This window comes from Glossina fuscipes, unplaced genomic scaffold (genome assembly GCF_014805625.2).
Source record: "Glossina fuscipes isolate IAEA_lab_2018 unplaced genomic scaffold, Yale_Gfus_2 115, whole genome shotgun sequence".
Lineage (NCBI taxonomy): Eukaryota > Metazoa > Arthropoda > Insecta > Diptera > Glossinidae > Glossina > Glossina fuscipes.
Window position 1 is genome coordinate 338839 of NW_023998458.1, and position 18911 is coordinate 357749.

Below are 18911 nucleotides of genomic sequence, written 5' to 3' on the forward strand. Positions count from 1 at the left end.
AGCCACAAGCGTTGCAATTTGTTAGCTAAGAAATATAAATGAATCGCTCAGTACATTTAGTTTTCTTTTTCAAAGTTCTTGTCCGCTTCTGCTCTAAAACCGTATCGCTTGGCATCTTATCAAGAGCGTTTGCTCCTCAAGCATGATAACTACTTCTGCGAGAAATTGGAACGCAATAGTCTTTCTCGATCTTCCCGATGCTTTCACGTTTACAAGCGCTCCTCGCTCTTTTGGCTTTCTTTGTCTTTAAAACTTTCTCGCGGTGCTAACATATGAACTCCATTTTTTCGCGCCCCTTTCGCTACAGTACATTCCAGTTATTACTCTGCACATAAATGGCAGAGCTTAGAAAACAAATTTTTCAACGCCTCATCTTCCTTAGTGATTTCGCAGTGATTTTCCTTAAGACCGTCAACACGTGCAGATACGACTGCTGCTACTTCAAATTTTGTACAAATCTCAAAGTAATGAAGGACAACTATATAACCAGATCTGATGAGTATATTAGATTCTCCAACAATTCCTACTGCAGCTCCTTCAGCTCTATCTCTAAGAGCCTGTAGACAAACTTGATGAAAAATGATTTTTTTTTGTCTACTAAAGCACGTTTGCTGTGACTAGTGATACTATGAGTTCGCTCAACAAAATGTAATATATATGTGGCAGCGAATTGATGCCGCAATCTTCTCTGAAAATGAATTTATGAATTCATTCGCCCAACTAGAAACTGCGTTTGATTGCTGCAATCCATAAGCAAAAAATAAAGTAAGAAATTATCTTATTAAGACAGAGCCATAGTAACAAATCGCAGGAGAGAGCTTGCTTTCCAATCTCGATAACAACTATTAGTTTCATCTTATCATGAATTTTTTCATAATTATTTTATCAGTAAAATAATATACACCAGAGGAAGATACAAGCCTGTAGCACCAAATAAAACCAGAGGAATTAGTTAAACTGCGATCCGCTATAACTATATTCAGGACATGATTACTCATTATACATGAATCATTAATGCGATTTTTACGCATTCGCTTGGATATGCCAACTTACAGCAAACCTGAAAGCACACCATGATAATATCATCACATCACAAGCACAATTTCTAACGTCTGCTTTAATCTATGTCAACTGTTCGAATTAGGCTGGCATGTCAATTAGGGACTTATGGAGCGTTCAGGACAACAGTAGAGATTTGTTATTAGCAAAGTCGGTCGTTTTCAGGCCATAACTTGCTTTTACTTACCACAAAACTTTTAGATTTAACTTCTAAAGCAAAAAAATGCTCCTCCGCCTCTCTTCAGAATGCGGCTCTGCGTCTACTACAATACAGTGCTCAGCCTCTTAGATTGCGTCTAGGTGTACTTGCAGCATTTAGAAAGCACTTTCTGCTCTTCGTGATTCAGCATCCGTTTAAATGCAGCTCTGTGTCTCGGATAATACGGCCTCAACCTTAGTAAAATGCAACTGTATGTCTCTTAAAATGGAATTTCAGTCTAAAGATGTCTTCACTGTCTTAATACTCGTCGACTCAATTTTTATTAAGAAAGCTTTTATTCTCACACCGAAAGGGCACAAAAGTAACTTCACTTTTACAATAGCAAACAAGACATTCACACGGGTCACGGAGAAGAGAATGCCTCTGTTCCCTTAAGTTACTTACATAGCGCTTACGTGCAGGCAAAATTCATTTTAGATGACGAAAAGAATTCCAATCCAGAAAGAAATTATGTGTAGCAGTTACTTGGAATTCATAGAACGCAGTGTGCCGTCATTTTATGAGTTTACAAAACTTATTTACAATTGCATTAAATTTGTTCCATTTTCCTGAAAATTTGTTTGAATTAAGTTCTATGTAATGCTGTTAAGAAATCGCCTTTTGTTAAGGCAAGCGAATACAAAAACACAAAAAGTTTCAATTACCTTATAATGAATTCAACGTTAATTTAAATTTTCAATAAAATTGTACTAATATATATGTATATATGTAGTTTTATATACATGTTTGCCTGGAGATACTTTGCTTGCAACCCTTTCATCAATACGTTACCTCTCTCATTATACACTATATATTCATATATAAAAAAGAAGAGGAAGAAGAAGAAGAAGAAGAAGAGAAGAAGAGATGTTAACTAAGTACGATTCATTTTTATAAAGTGGCTTAATCTACTCAGAAAATCGTATCGCTTTAACTATACCTGAAAATGAAGATGGCGGTGATGAAGATGATGTTGATGATGATATTTTAAGTTGTTAGGTATTCCTTGGCGTGTATATGAAAAAGGTTCCTTAGGGAATACTTAACGGGCTACTGTTCATCATCTTTCTTTTAGTTCCCTACACTTTATTTCCTCTCCTTTTGTATTTCTTTTGTCTTATTTTTATATTTTCAATTGACTTCATTCAGGTATAATTTTCTTCTTTTTTTTTTTTTTTGTTCCTTTTTTTATTCAACTAACGAAAGAATACAGTACTTAGCAAGCTAAGAAAGGATAAGAAACTCACCGTCATTCACACTCATACACATAGACAGATACAAATAGATACACTTTTCCAAGTAATAAGTGCAATTTAGAAAAACTTCCCTGTCGTAATCATATAAAGAAGAAGAGACTTAGATGAGAAGAGAAGGAGATGAATACCCAGCAAACTTATATAAAATACACTGCAGTCTGCTTGCTTATCAATGACTCTGAGATGACATAAGTTTGGTTTAGTCCGTTACGTTTATATTCATATATATATCTACATATATATATATATAAATATGTATATATGTATATATATATATATAATGCAAGTAAAGCTCTAGTTGCCAGCACTTAAAGTTCTTCATCTCTCTTCTTTTCGTTTCATTTCTGGTTAAATTTTATTTTTCTAAGGTTTTATCCCATTTTAGTTACGAGTCTGCCCTTTGCATATAATGCGTATTGAAACAAAGAAGTACCGTAATTGAAAGTTATTCAAGTTTGGTACTTTAAGAGTCGCACTGTTACTTAGTTTTCTCTTTTAGAGTTTCTCACAACAAAATCTAAATCTACTAATTGTAACTTTTCTTAATGCACTTCTTTCGCATTATTGTTATTCATTTTAATAAGAAAGTAAGGACTTCCTTCAAGTACTAATGTCTAACTAAAGCGTTTACTTAACATATATATTAAAGACTTCACTTTAACCTCATCTTATCTTCTTTCAAGTTACTTTAAAGCTCTCCGTGTATTGCATTAAATTTATATAGAAATTAGTTTCTCATATTTTGATTTTTTTACTTTCACTCAATAGCAGGTAAGATGTGTTTATCCATTCACTTGCAACATCCATAAATACGGCCGTTGCAAACAGCGTAAACAATTTAAGTATTTAAGTATTATAAAATAACTTATGCGGCTTATAACTTCGTTTTTACAGCCGCGCTTCTAATTCGCTAGGCATTTATGACTTATGTATTTTTATTTTATTTTTATACCTTCCATAAGAATTTCAATAATTATTAAGCATAACTAGTTAATGCTTGAAATATATTTTGAACATGTATGGTAAGCACCTATAGTTCTTCTCTTATTGCCCACAGGAGTACAGTTACTACACTAATAAGAATGCTCCTCGTATTTGCTATAAATTCTTATATATGCCTGCATAAGTTTGCTTTGAAATTTTTTTTAATCCAGTGCGTATCTAAAACCTGATAGGCATCCAAGGCCCGCTGCTGATTAAGTGCCTTTCTAGTTTTTTCCTCTCGTCACAAGAAGGTGAGGAGTATTCTACTGCGCCTTTAAGGATAGTCTTACCCTCTACTTCATCGTAGAAATCTTTCTAATCTGTACACATTGAAAATTGGTGAATAGCTTAAATCATTAGCAAACGTTGTTATAGCTAACGCATAAGAAGGCCGACAGTATGTTTCTCCCGCTATACTGCAAATCCCTACATAGAATCAGTTTACATTAGAATATGAGGGGCGTGTATACTAAACTGTAAAAACTAATCCCAATATAGCCAACTTTTAAGTCTTGGTACCCACTCGTACCCGTATAACCCGTACACCTTACACTGTTATAACGCAAGCTTCTCACATGTTTTCTTTTTTATAATCAATTGATTTTTTCGCATCCAAACTGATCGCAGGTATGTTCGTGTATCGTAATCGAGAAATTTACGTCTATATTATCCTCACACGGGAACCCTTTGAAAATTGTAAATTTACCAGATGGAGCTCACAGGCGCGGATTTACACAATGCTTCGACGTTTAAATGATCCAGCAGAAACCGTTTGCTGGCAGAGAATTCCCTAATCATGTCCAGAAGTGCCTTTGCGGTTTAAAGCAATCTGATCGGGAGTAGAATCTCCAAACAGTATTTTAAATGCCAATTGGCTTTTATCAAAGTGAATCCAAAGCGTGTGTTTACACTGAGAACACTGAGTGGAATTTTTTTAAAAAGTTCTGGATTCATTCGCTTATCGTGAAGGAGCTTGCAATTTCGTTGCTTTACAAATGCCATGAGGTGAGTACAAAAAGAATAAAATGTATATACACATAGAAGATAGGTGGTATCCTACTAGTCGTGTTAAAACGACTATAGTTTTAACTTGGCTTTGTTTGCTAAATAATTTTTCTCTACACTCTAGACATAGGATACTCATGGTTTATTGCAAATAAACGAACCATTAAGTAGTACATGGTACTATAAAAGTAACAACAATAACAAAATATAAGAGAACCTCATACAAAAGAACCATTGAGAGTGTATTTACTTCTTCCTCCAGAGACAACAATTACTTATTACAGAGTTTCAAACCGGGAATTATATACAATTTCATTCTCTTTGTGTTGGATTTTCTACAATTTTCTAATTTATTATTTGCTGATTGAAGTCGTTCTCTATTAAGGAGTAAGTGGCAAGAAAAATAGGAAACTGAATGAATTGACCGGATACACATATATGAATTCAAACAGAAAACACATATTATTGCCTAAAATTGAGACATGAAAAGTGCTAATGGAACGCGACGTATTAAGCATTTGAAAATGTTCGAGGAACACAATGGCAAGTGGAAGTAAATGGAAGTGGAATTCAGTACCATTTGTACAAATCATTTAAGAAAAAGTCGTTTTATTATAAATTTTTAATAACATTTTTGGAAGCCCAACGTTTTTATTAAAATGATCACTTTGCGGTTCCGTTTGAATCCATTTCGTCATTCCCTTTTAATCAACGATGTTTTCCATGCAAGGATATGTTAAAGCTTCTTCAAAGCCGCTGTCAAAGCTCATTAGTCAGTCACTTTCAACTGATATGAAATATGATATTTGAATTAATCGGTTCTGACCGAACCTTTTATATCCATCAGCGACTAAATAAAGGAAAGGAAGTACATTTTCATACTCATATATAGCAGGTGGGCGCCGTGGAAGTGTGTATGGTGCGTGCGTTGTATTTTATCAGCAACAAGTAAAACACATGGAAAGAAAAGGTGTTCACAGTTTTTGTTGGATTAGCGCGTGGACGTTGTAGCCGTGTCCGTGACCAATTTGAATTATTTTCAAATTTTTTCCAAATTTGTTATCAAAGAATGTTTAGCACAGATACTACACAGTTGGATAGACTGACAGATAGGCAGACAAACGGATAGATATGCTAAGAAAATTGAAACGGGCTTGAGAAATTTGAAACGGGCCAAGAATTATATATTTTATGGAATTTTTGAAGCATAAGCAAAAAATCCATTTTTTATTCCTGAGGTGTTCTCAGCTTACGTGGTACCATATCCAATACCAAGCAAGAACTTCCAATGTTTCTGTCAAATTTGAAGTCAATTGTTTAATTTTTGTGGCCACAGAAAATGTTTACAACAGACATTTCATTGACGAACGGACGGGCGGATGGACGTGCTTAAATCGATTCAGGATTTGACGCCGGCCAAAAATATGTATAATCTGCGGGCGCTCTGAAACTTTCTTATGAGCGCTGCAGACGTTTTGGGAATGTGATTATACTCCTCATCTTTCGATGATGGGTATGAAAAGGTAGCCAGGCCATCGGGCAAACGGCTTTGTCGTTTTTCATTCGCCTTTTAAAACGAAATTTTTTTCTCTAGTCAGCCCTACATATCTGTTAGACATTCTGTCTATCCCGCTCTTGCAAATATTCTTGGATATTTATACGTGTCATTATATTAACCTATAAGGACTTGCCGGCAATTGCTTTTGAAATTCGGAAAAATTCAGTTGTGATATATATTTAACTATGATAACTTGGCGTGTTATTTATTTATTTATTTATTTATTTTAATTCTACTTATACTAGAAACTCAACTAACCAAATAACAGTCGATTTCAATTGACTCATAATGCAAAACTTATATTAATTAATAATAAAATTTAGTATAAGTATAATAAAACAAATAAGAAGAAAAAAAAACAAAAAGAAAAAAAAGTATGTACACTATCAGCATAGGGCCACACTTACAACCGGTACAGGACCAAATTGCAAATGAACCCCTAAGCCATCGCAAACATGCATAAGCCTGGCAACCGATAATAAATTGACAATAATTCATTTTCGAAACGTAACGACTTTTTAAGGATAAAAGCTAGTTTAAATACGACATAGGTAAATCGCGCGTATTAAGCAATGTTGCTTTAATGGACTTTAAAGAGTCCGATAACGAGAATAAGTGGTAGACGTCATTTAGGTTCTTGCAAACGACTCTGAGCGGATTGAACAGCTCATAATTAAATTTACACTGACTAAGCTTAACCAAGATAAAGTGCCTAGAGAAGTGGTTAGGGACATTAAAGCTTATTTCACCAAGTAATGAAGCCAAGTCAATGGCACCATTTATTACTTTAATTAGAAAGGAAACGCCAAGAACAAATCTACGTTTCTCAAGAGACGGTAGGGACAGCAGAAGCAACCTATTTTCATATGGAGGAAGAGAAGCAATCGGATCCCAACCCAAATTTTTAAGGGCAAACAGCAAGAATTGCTTTTGAACAGATTCATTTGAATCTACGTAGCACCTATATGAAGGAGACCACACAACTGAGGCATACTCGAGTATGGGTCTAACCAAACACATGTACAGCCTTATCGTAGTGTAGGGATCGTCAAGCTCTTTGGACCACCTTGTTATAAAACCAAGCGCGGACCTAGCTTTGCTTATCGAGAGCTCAATATGCAAGTTAAAACGTAACCGATGGTCAAATAGAACGCCTACATCTGTGATCGAATCGACGTCCTCCAACTTATGCGAATCTATGAAATACTGAGTAATGAATGATTTTCTTCTTGAGAAAGAAAGCTTCTTACATTTATTTAGATTTAGTTTCAGAAGATTCAAAGAGCACCATGCAACAAAATTATCCAAATCACCTTGAAGCTGATGTGATTGCGATTCAACAGAGAAGGAAGAAAACAGTTTCACATCATCAGCATACATTAAGATCTGGCTGGAATTAACCACCGATGGGAGATCGTTAATGTATAAACTAAATAAAATGGGACCTAAGGGACTTCCTTGAGGTACGCCAGACGTAACGGGGAATTCATCCGAGGTGATGAAGTTAAGCAAAACCCTGAAGGATCTATTGTGCAGATAAGAGCTTATCCATTTCACTAAGTAGCGTGGGAAACCAGAGGCATGGAGTTTAAAGATAAGTAGTCTGTGGTTGACCATATCAAATGCTTTGTTTAAATCAGTGTAAATAACATCTGTGCGAGAGCCACTAGAAAAAGCCTTGAAAACATGGCAGGTAAACTCTAATAGAAGATAAATAAATATTTCTTGCAAAGATTGTTCCAAACAGCAATCCAATAAACAGTGATGTTTCCATACGTTAATGTGAAGGCGTGAGCACTCACAGTATTCTTTTCAATGCAACTCGATCTTCCCATTTCTCTGCCCAATCAATATGTTCAAGTTGTTCTAGTAGTAACGGTAAAAGAACATAAAAATGGGAATTGATTCTTTTCCTTACACTCACTCCATATAATGTCTTACTACATTTATCTTTAGCACATATTATCAGGTCGGACGTACGTATATTCTCACTCACACCTCACTTATAATTATAGATTTTAGAAACATATTAACTTTTTTCTATTACATTAAAAATCTGTTTCCATTTACTTTTATATAAAATTTTATGGCATTCACTCTCATAAATCATTTCTATTATTATTTACAAGAGGCAATGCAGAGCGTACAATATTAACAATAACAACAATATTAAATAGAGCAGCATATATAAAATGTTCAAATTTATACATTCAATAAGCCGTAAATGTTATGTGAATGTACTCGTAGAGATAAAAGTTTATAGCACACAGAACGCTTTTCATGTACACATAAGGAGGATTCGATAAGCTAACTACATTATGAAAGCGAGTACTAACATATTGTTAACAAGCATACATACATGTGGATCTACATATATATAAAAATTATTATTGGTATTAAATGTTTACTTACTATATAACTTTATATTTATTTATATTTATTTGATTTATGTAGAGGGCAAAAGGAAAACTATAGATGCCTTAGGGTCAATGTTGGATATACCTGACAGGTTAAGCAACTTATTGTGTGATAAATGCGATAATGAATCGTTAAATATAGCTTGCAAGGGAATAAGGAAAACGTATAGATTTAGTTTAGAACGTAAACTTGATCCTGAAATTTGGGTTATGGGTTTTGCAGGCAAACAGGTGGATAAGCTGACTGAACAGGCAGACGTTCATGTAGAATTTGGAAGAAAGCGAGGCAGTTATTTGAGAGAAGAGTAAATGGAAACATGAAATTTCGGACAGCAGGACCGTTGGACAGATGAGCGTACGGACAGGCAAAAGGGGACGTACGTTCATATCGATTAATAAATAAGCGTCAGATAGACAAATAGAGGTACAGCCCGGTCCATAGAAAGTGTCGACATCGACCATGGCAAACAGAGCAGGTTCAACCAAACCGAAGCAAGAATAAACATACATGTGTTTCAGTATCAAAACTTGCCTTCAGCCATAAACATATATGTGTGCTATTGCGATCAAGGGATAACAAGAATTTTGGATATAAATCGCGTGTACTTACCTATGTGATTAATTTGTTCCTAGCCTTGCCAGCGACATGATCACCATCTGTGGTCAAACTTCTTCACTAATGAGGAAGCTCTCTCTCTCTCTCTGTGTCTCTGTCTCTGTCTCTGTCTCTGTCTCTGTCTCTGTCTCTCTGTCTCTCTCTCTCTCTGTCTCTCTCTCTCTCTCTCTCTCTCTCTCTCTCTCTCTCCCTCTCTCTCTCTCTCTCTCTCTTCCTCTCTGTGGTGAGAAAGTTTCGAGCACCAAGTTTCCCACAGCACCATGAGAGTATTCATTGTATTGGGAGAGATTGGAAGTCGAACTGGTCTTGCAAAATCGGTTATAATTAAACAATATCTCTGATTATGAAACCACGTTACTTGTGAGATCTTGACTTTTTGTTAACGACCAGAAGAAGTCAACGAATGACCAACGCATTCACCGCTTGCAAAGCGTACCATGCCGTTTTGGCTAAGCATTATAAATAAAAATCGTTTTCAATATTGAAAAGGTAAAAAATTTAATTTCTGAATAAAAAATTCATGAAACTTCACTTTAAAAGAAAACAAATTCAACTTTTGAAGGGAAAGCAAAACAAATTGTATATCATTAAGCACAGAGTGTGTTTTAATGAAATTTGACAGGGATGTTAATTAAAGTGCTCCCATCCTAAGCGAAAAACCATTTAAATATTATTATTATTATTATTATTATTAATTTCGCCAGAGAAATAAATTCTAAGACTAAACTCTTAAAAGCACTAGCATCTAAGGCTATCGGCTTTTTATTAAAAACTCTACCGCACTTGAGATTCGAAACCACGACCATTGACTTGCTAGTCGAGATTCCTCCCCTTCGGCTACTCAGGCGGATACCATTTAAATAAAAAAATCATTTAGCTTCTTGATGACAATGGTAAACACACTAACGTTTTATGCATATTTTCAAGTCTTCTAAATGGAATGGTGTAATGAAAGCATCCTTGCGATTCGATTGCCAAATATGAAATGTTAGCCTTTTGCGCTTTATATAAATCAGAACACATTCTTACCTTAACTAACTGGTTCGGAATAGTCGTTGCCTAGCTTATAATCTAAAATACTCGAACATTTCTCTAAGTAAGCTTTGCCTGTAATGAACAGCAGACTAAATATTTTCAACCTACTCTCAACTTTTTTTGTATGGCGTTAACTTTTCAAAACAAGCAGACTTTCTCAGTTCAGTGCAAAATCAGAGATTAATTAATGGAAAACAACGCAGTTTTGTGGATTTTTTAAAACATACCTGAAAATGTTGACCGAACGTCTAGACAGCAAGTCATCTTGTATGCATTAAACCCAAGGCCGGCCGTTAGACAGCCTGTCACCGTAGTTATTCAATCCACCACTGCGAAAATTGCACATTATTTTTACGCGAACTCCCTTCCGATATTGTATAACATTAAAAGGCTTCTTCTGAATGGTTTACTGATAGATGAGAAATCTCATATGGAGTGGCGTGCAAGTAATATATCTTTGCTTCCTCATTATTAGCATGAACAAATTTTCATCAAAAAACATTAACAATTAGGCGGTTTTGGTATATTAGAGTTAACATCTCCTGAAAAACCTTATATGCGTTAATAATCAAAAAATAGACTTGTTTGGTCCAAATTAGTTAAGGTTGATTTGTTTGTCAGTCTATTATTATGAACTAATATTCACCATAAAATTAAGAGTAATAATTTTTTTTATCGTGTGAAGGTTCAATTTTCGTAGCAGTGCTTATATGAGAAGAGGTTCAAACAATTGTCCCAACCGAAAGGAATTTTTCTTGCTAACTTGGAATGCCAAAGTATTATAAGTCGACAGACATCAAACGGACAGATGGACATATAAGCATAAAAGAAGATGGATCTATCCTAAGCCGTTCTGGGTGCTACGTGCACACCCACAAACTGAATACACGTGGTGTAGGGTATAAAAACATGTTTCAAATTCATGATCATAATCTTACTAACTTACTGACATATCCGAGTCGTATTAATCACAACCTTCTTTAGTCACTAATATTGCCAGAAACGAATAGCTTTTGTAATTCAGTATGTAATTGTGCAACACATTTTTATCCAGATTATAATTTTCTAATAAAGTGTACTTAAGCGCACATTTAATTATAAAGACAAATAATAAAATTACGCTCTCTTAGATTATTTCAATCAAGTTTGTAAATAGCATGAATATTTTATTATCGTAAAACTATGCAGAAATCATTCCTTGACTACATAATCATTTTTATGAAAAAAACTCTCATGCTAAACACGACATAAGGAAATGAATTGAAATATCTTTAGCTACAATTAGAAATATTTGCCGATATCTAACGGATAAGTGCAGAAAATATTATCCGAAATTTTTAAAATAAGGGAAGAAAGGATAACACAATCGAAGGCTTTACCTTTGACTTCTCTCTCTTGATATCTGTTTTCTTTTTACTACACCTAGTGGCTAATGGTATTTATATTTTTCAAAGATTTATTCCTTCAAATTAAATACTTTATTTAAAATAATTTAAAAGAAATTTTTCCTATTTATAAACATTCTGCAGATGTTTTTACTTCGAATTCCTACACCACCCATTTCATTTTACTTCCCTGTTGAGATTAGCGAGATATGTACAATCTTTGTCGTAGTCATTATCATCCAAAATGCTTGAATGCTTTTGGCTTTAGCTATAAATATGCCCAGGCTAGCTAAGGATTTCATATCGGCCTACCCATGGACTCGCTTACTTTAATTTAACATCTACCACTGTACCAGAAGTTTCCCTATCTTGCAGCTCAGTCGAAATATACGTGAAATAACAAGTCTACGATAATAATCTGGAAAAGCAGTTAACAAATTGCTTTTAGGGAAATTATTGAAATTTCTTTCCTTAAGAAACTTATAGCCAAGCATCTGTTAAACGATTTTGAAGACTATTTGAAAATCTGAAAAGCACTCATACAAATGCAATAGAATAAAAATTTTAAGTGAATATTTCGAAAATTTATTAAAATAAAGCATTCAAATCCTTCAATCACTTTCAATTTAAAAAATATGGGAAAAATGTTATGAGTTTTTGTCGCTTCTTTTTGATTTTATTTTGAACTTTCAAAAATGCAGAAAATGTTGCATTAAACGGATTTGAAAACACGGTAAAGATTATTTGCAATATAACGACGCACGTCTTGTAGGATAACTGTAAAAAAAGAAGAAAATCTGGGGCACAAAGTCCAGGCACAAATGTGTTACTATATGAAACGTACGCTCCTACAGATTGCTCTGAGGGTTTAACGTCTGCACCTGGCATGATGACTTAATCAAACGGGTTGCCTACAACCATAGGCACTCAATTAAGTTGAGTGATCACACCCCAGGGGGAAAGACAATACTCTAATAAGGGGGCCTCTCTTACCCTGAGGTTAGCAGATAGTTCATTGTATATGGCCATATGAACCACCACTCTGGTAGGTGGTGAGGCCTATCTTCACCTCGAAATTATTGCAATGGTTATGGAATGGCGAAAACCACAGCCACCACGATACTCCCCGAAGGTCCGTCCCCAAGCCGTCAGGGCTCACAAGGATTGACTGATGTACTTTCCAGCGCACTTTCTTGGTATATCTGACCCCCGTGGTGCTTAAAATTTGTCTACAAAGCTTTTAGCCTTGCTTTGCGCATTGTATTACTAAATGTAATACATCACTCTTGCTTTTGGACCCAACCATACAGTCCCGGTTAGCCAATTCCCGACTACCTTTCTTCACGATATATAGTCATCAGGCGTATCGTCTGGCATGGCTAGATTTCCATGCTCTCACTCATTACTATATCGTAGTACTTATGCTATCTACCATTGAGATTTCCTTTATAGTAATAGCTTCTGAGAAGATATATAAAACTATATCCCAGTGAACCCCTAAAACCATCTATCAGAAAACTCGTCGCCGAGTTATATTAAACCAAAACCTTAAACTCTTCTTCGCCGGTCGAACCGTTTCCGGGGATTACCACAAGGAGGTGAGAGTTTCGGCACATCTATGCTCCCTACAAAGCATAGTTTATCACCCCCGTACGCTCCTACAGTATAATATATCCAGATCCTAAAATTTGTACGAAAACTTAAATCAACATTCACAGAGGATTATATCCCCCAGAAAGGTCTAACAATAAAATGAAATTAAATCTTCAACAATAGCTTTAATGTATAAATTCATTGGAATCCTGAATAAGTTCCCATTGCTCTCCAAAGGTAGATCTGAATGAAACTTTGACTTTTGTGGCTGGATGCTCTGTGCTTCCATTATTATAAAGATACCTAGGTGTATACGATTACTTTAGTGAATCAATATTCCTCTTCAATAATTTCATTTTTGCTAATTTTGGGCATATGGGTAAGCCAACTAGCGGCGCACTTCATTTTTTGTTATTGTTGTAAACGTTCCATTTATTCTCAAACTTTATTTGCAGCCATCAATTAAGGGCCGGAACCGACAAAGTTTAATTAACTCATTCGCTACTTGCATTCATGCATGGGAAATGTTAACAACCACTGTGGCTTACATACCAAGCTGCAAATCTTCCGATTACCAACTACTCGCATCATTAGCTTACGAACTTTCCTGATTTGTATGAAGCGACCGGCTCGATGAGTGGTTAGAGGGACAAGAAGTTTTCTAAGGACACGGTATCCAAAAATGACCCCAAAGGTAGGGAAGATACGTAACTAGAGATGGAGCTTCCCTTGAATAAATCCTCTTTTATCATTCTTCGGATTGCAAAATTTCTTTGGCGAAAAAAAGTTATCATTTCACATTTTCCGACCTCATGCATCTTAGAAATTCTCTATGTAATCAGTAATGAAGGATTAGTAAAATCATATTCTCACCATATTTTATACCCATTACCCAAGCACAATGTTTGCGACACGCAAAAGGAAGTTTCAAAGATCCCTAAAGCCGGTCCCTTTCAAGCCATCTCTGTCCATCTGTGTGGAGTGTGTTGTTGACACTTTCTTCGATCGAAATGTGTTATCTCCAAATTATATACTGCGTACGTCACGTCATACTGGATTAGTTTTTTTATCACAATACCATCGATATGGACATCACATAACAGGACTTGGAGAATAAAATGCGGCAAGCTACGTATATTCATTCTAAATAAATTAATGTGGACGTCACAATGTGATAGAATAATTTTTTCTTAAGAATATCTTTTAGTGCATTAAAATCTTGAAGATCGATGTTATCCCATAAATAAACCCATGGAGCGCTAAAGATTTTAAAGGTAATGGTATGTGAAATTCGGAGACGGCCGAATATAATTTTTTTACTTGTTTATTTATCGAATATGCATAGATTTTATGAAACCAGTTTTATTTAATTAGGGTTAGTAGCATTCGACTCTGACTGGCAATCGGAAAAACGTTTATGTCTTAGGAGAGGGGGGAAAGGGGGGAAAAACAGTAACAACCGCTAAACTATTTTGATAAACGTTATTAAAATTTTGTTTTCAATACAATTTATGATACATCATAAATTGATATTTACTGCTTGTCATTCTCGTTCCCTCTCTGTCTATCGGTGTCTTCTTCCCACTATTTTTATGCTCCATAAAGGAGAATTTCCAACTCAATCATTGCAAACAATCCATGGTTTGTGTTTTGTTATACTTATTTTCTTTGCTCTTTCTTTCTTTCTTTCTCTCACTGCCGTTCTCTTCCTTTTTTTTATTTTTGCTTTTTTGTTTACATTTTTTAGTTTACTCTAACGAGTATAAAATTGTCTGCTTCACTTCGATTGAAATGTGTACTAACTTTATAAGTCCCTTTAAAGAATTAATTTCAGTTATGTTTTTCTATTTGTCTGTCTTTTAAAATCATAGTAAAATTACCAAAAAAAAAAGTTTGAATAGAACAAATAAAATTAAATTAAATTATATCTAAGAAACTTCAAGCTGATTCCAAACTTAGTGCGACTTTGACAAAATCTGCAAAATAAAAGATCATTCCATCACTAAGCTGGACTGAGTCCAACTGCAGTGACTTTCTTTGCTATATATACGGATAGTATTAGGCTTGTACAATTGAAGTAAAGGAAACATTACCGGGATCTGCAGAAAAGTAATATAAAAAACTGATGATGATAGATGAATATTGAAATATTCCACTAAAGTTGCCCGTGTGTCTCTTTCAATTCATGATTGGTTACATAATGTAATTTACCCGCAAAAACAAACAAAAAAAAAAAAACCCATATATATATATATATACTCGGTTTATTAAACTGCAATCAACAAAATATTTATTGTGAATTGCACATAAATTTTAATGATTATTAAGCATAAAATAAATGAACATTAAATGAATATAAATGATTGCAATAATGATTGATAGAAAATTCAATTTTCTTTCAAAGGGGATTTTATGAGAGTACAAACAGACAAAATTTGTATATATATGTATGTATGTATGGATGTGTGTATAGATATGAGGATGTAATCTATAACTGTTTTGTGCATGTAAATATGATAAATCAGTCTCATCTCCTTCTAAACTTCTTTGTTGAATACGAATATAAATGTAACTACGCATGCATGCAATGCATAAAATGTAAATATGTTGATCAATAACTTTCGGGACAAAGTATTATTTTTATAATTTATTTATGAATAAATTAGTTCTCAGACTAACGGGCATTTTTTCTTTTAATCTTAAAGATAGACTAAATGGTTACTCTAGCCGGTTCCGGATATTATGTTTTCCTGAAACTTTCAATATGACTTGACGATCGGAAAACGTGTTTTTCAAATCTGGACAACTTTTGGCATGCGCAGAATGTATGTTTAATCGTAAAATTATGGAACTAAGTAAGAAAAACAGTTTTGAGGCGAAGATTCCACTTTATTCCGAAACGTAGCCTCCTTCGAAAGCAATGCAATCAGATTGACTTTCATCTGTGCTGCGACTTACATATAAGTACTAACGGATAGTGGTGGGTTCTAATGTCTATTCAATGCTTACAATCCAAAACTGACAATTTATTGACAAGCGCGGATTCCAATACTTCTTAGAAGGCTACAAGTTAAAGGTATCCATTCACAAAAAATGGCGAAAGCTATTATGAGCTTCAAGGAGGGCTTCATTTTAAAGCTAAAAATTACGTGTAACGGTAGACCGCAATATCTTTTAAAAGCTTAGCACTTAAAGGCCATAGTTCACAGATATACTTCCTCTATAATCCTTAAAGGCCTATGGTGACGATTTTCCGGTAAAGATGGATTCGTATACTTCCCGGGTAATGACGGATTCGAAAACTCCTGTAAAGCTTAAAACGCAAAGATGATCGTTTACATGAAATCGCAGATGGACTCAAGTACCGTTTAGACAGTGACAATGCAAGATGCTAGATGTGGTAAAAAGAATTAATATAACGATCATGGGAGTAAGCAAAAAAAACACATTTTTCTTTACAGAATTCGAGCTTATCAATCAAAATGATCTTCGTTAGGAATGATATAACCAACTTAACACCGATGTGAAGTTTCGATCCGATTTGTCAGAACACACAAACTCACATTTCAGTTAACGCAATAGCTTAAATCCACTTAACTTAAATGCTGTTTCCTAAACGCATCTTTTCGAGATTCGCAATTAGATAATAGTCGCTGAGAATCTAGAGAACACAGTGACTGTGATAATAAGTTGAACTTTGATTCATGCAATTTTCCCATTACAGTCAACGATATGTCACAAATTGCATTTGTTCCACGGTAAGTAAACAAGCTATCTACCTATTTGGGCAACAGTTTTCTAATGGTCAAATTTCCATACGAGAAGATGCCTTCAGCATCTTTAAGATGTCGGCGGGTAGTCAAGTCCGCTTTTCGTTTATCAAAAACAATTTTCAGAATTTTTGTAATACTTTCCGGGCATTTGCTGTCTTTAACATCACCGGTGTCTGCAAGTAGTTTTGTTAGTAAGCATACGAAAGATGCATTTTTTTCATTATTTTGAAAATGTAAAACGCACCGTCCGTAAAAGCTCTAGACGATATCTATTTATCAATTCCTTAAATTATTGACCGATGCATTCATAATATTCACGCGTCATTTTCAATATATTCATAATGAAATTTAATACATTTCGATCACTATAAAACAACGATAGTTGTGTAGAAGAACAACTTGAGCAACACAAGCACTTGTACTCATTCCAGAAGCCTTAGCCTTAACACATGTTTTCATATATATATATCATACATATAAAGCAAGAAATCTTTATATATTTTAAAGAGAATTTTGAACACAGTTCATCCACTCGCCTATGGAGTTTATTGTCGATAACAGAAAAAGAGTTGAAGCTCTTCCCGCTTATGTAAATAGATCTCCGATTTTGATTTGCATGTTTGTTCTATGAAAGATACAAAAATGCTCTTGTAATATGTATATGTATATGTATGTAATACCACAAAAGCTTAAAGCATTCAAGCATGTTTTTATATATGAAATAAACATCAGATGTGTAAAGAGTTTACAAATAAACTTGAGTGAGAAGCCAAAACCACATAGTACTTGATTTGCTCCGTGTGTGTATGTGTGATTATGAACACAAAGATGTCTTACCACAAAGTCTACATAAATGTAAACAAATGTACATAAATTCGTGCTTTGCTTGAAAAACGGGAGAACAATTATAAACGGAGCTACTACTAGTATTCCTGTAGGGAAAGACAAGGATGCAGAAAACATCAAAAATTATAATTTGTAATTATCTGAATAATATGCAGAAGATATATATTTATTTAGATACGTAAAAACACATTTTCTTTTGCTATTTTCCTTCAGTATTAAATGAGTGAATAGATACGTAACTATAAGATTTACAGCGCAGTGAGCACGTACACTGCTCTACATCTCCCTCCTGCTTTACAGGGCGCAGACATGATCCTCATAAAATCGTGCAAATCGAAAAAGAAAAGTTTGCATGGAAGATCAAGCCCCCTTTCCAGTCATTTAATGAATGAAACGAATTATGTTTTTTTTTCCACGGAAACACATCTTCCTTTATCTAGTATGTAAATATGAAACCGGAATTTGAATATAGATGACCTTTGCTGTCAATACAATTACTGCTGAACACCGTCATTTGACGCCATTTTCCTATTGACATCTGACAACAAATATTGCCACTTAAAATAATAATAGTTTCATATAGCGGCATAGCTTGTAACGAACGATACAAAATTTTGAGAATCTCGAATTTTGAGAAGTCCAGGCGTGAAAATTCATAAGTAGATCCAGGCGTGTCATCTACATCTCTACCAAGATTGAATTGTTAAGGCAAGAAGAAGGCGCTTCTTTGTGTATGATGGTAGCAGAGACATCTGCTAAAGTCCGATGAAGCGGTTAATACTAAACACTTCTAACAATAATCAATCGATTTGAATACGAAAAAAGAACAACACGAGGCCCTTTTTTAAGGGTCACTCGTCCATCCTTTCATTTTGGATGGAAGTACTAGGCCGTTCTAGTACTATCTCGTTCGCTCTGATTCGATCAGAAGACCATACCCTAGCAGCGCTTTCTTCTCGATCAATGGTTCGAAGCAAAAGGGAAAAATTTGTAAAGGCAGATCGGATGGAATAAATGTGTAGTGAACAGGACTGGACAAATACTTCGAATGAAATGTTTCTTCTTATTTTCATACAACGAAAATGTATTTTCTATACAAAAAATTTCGGTTTCATATTGACGTACCTAATACCAGCGTCACTAATTAGTATGAACCTAAAGAAATTAAATAAATTAAATAATAAC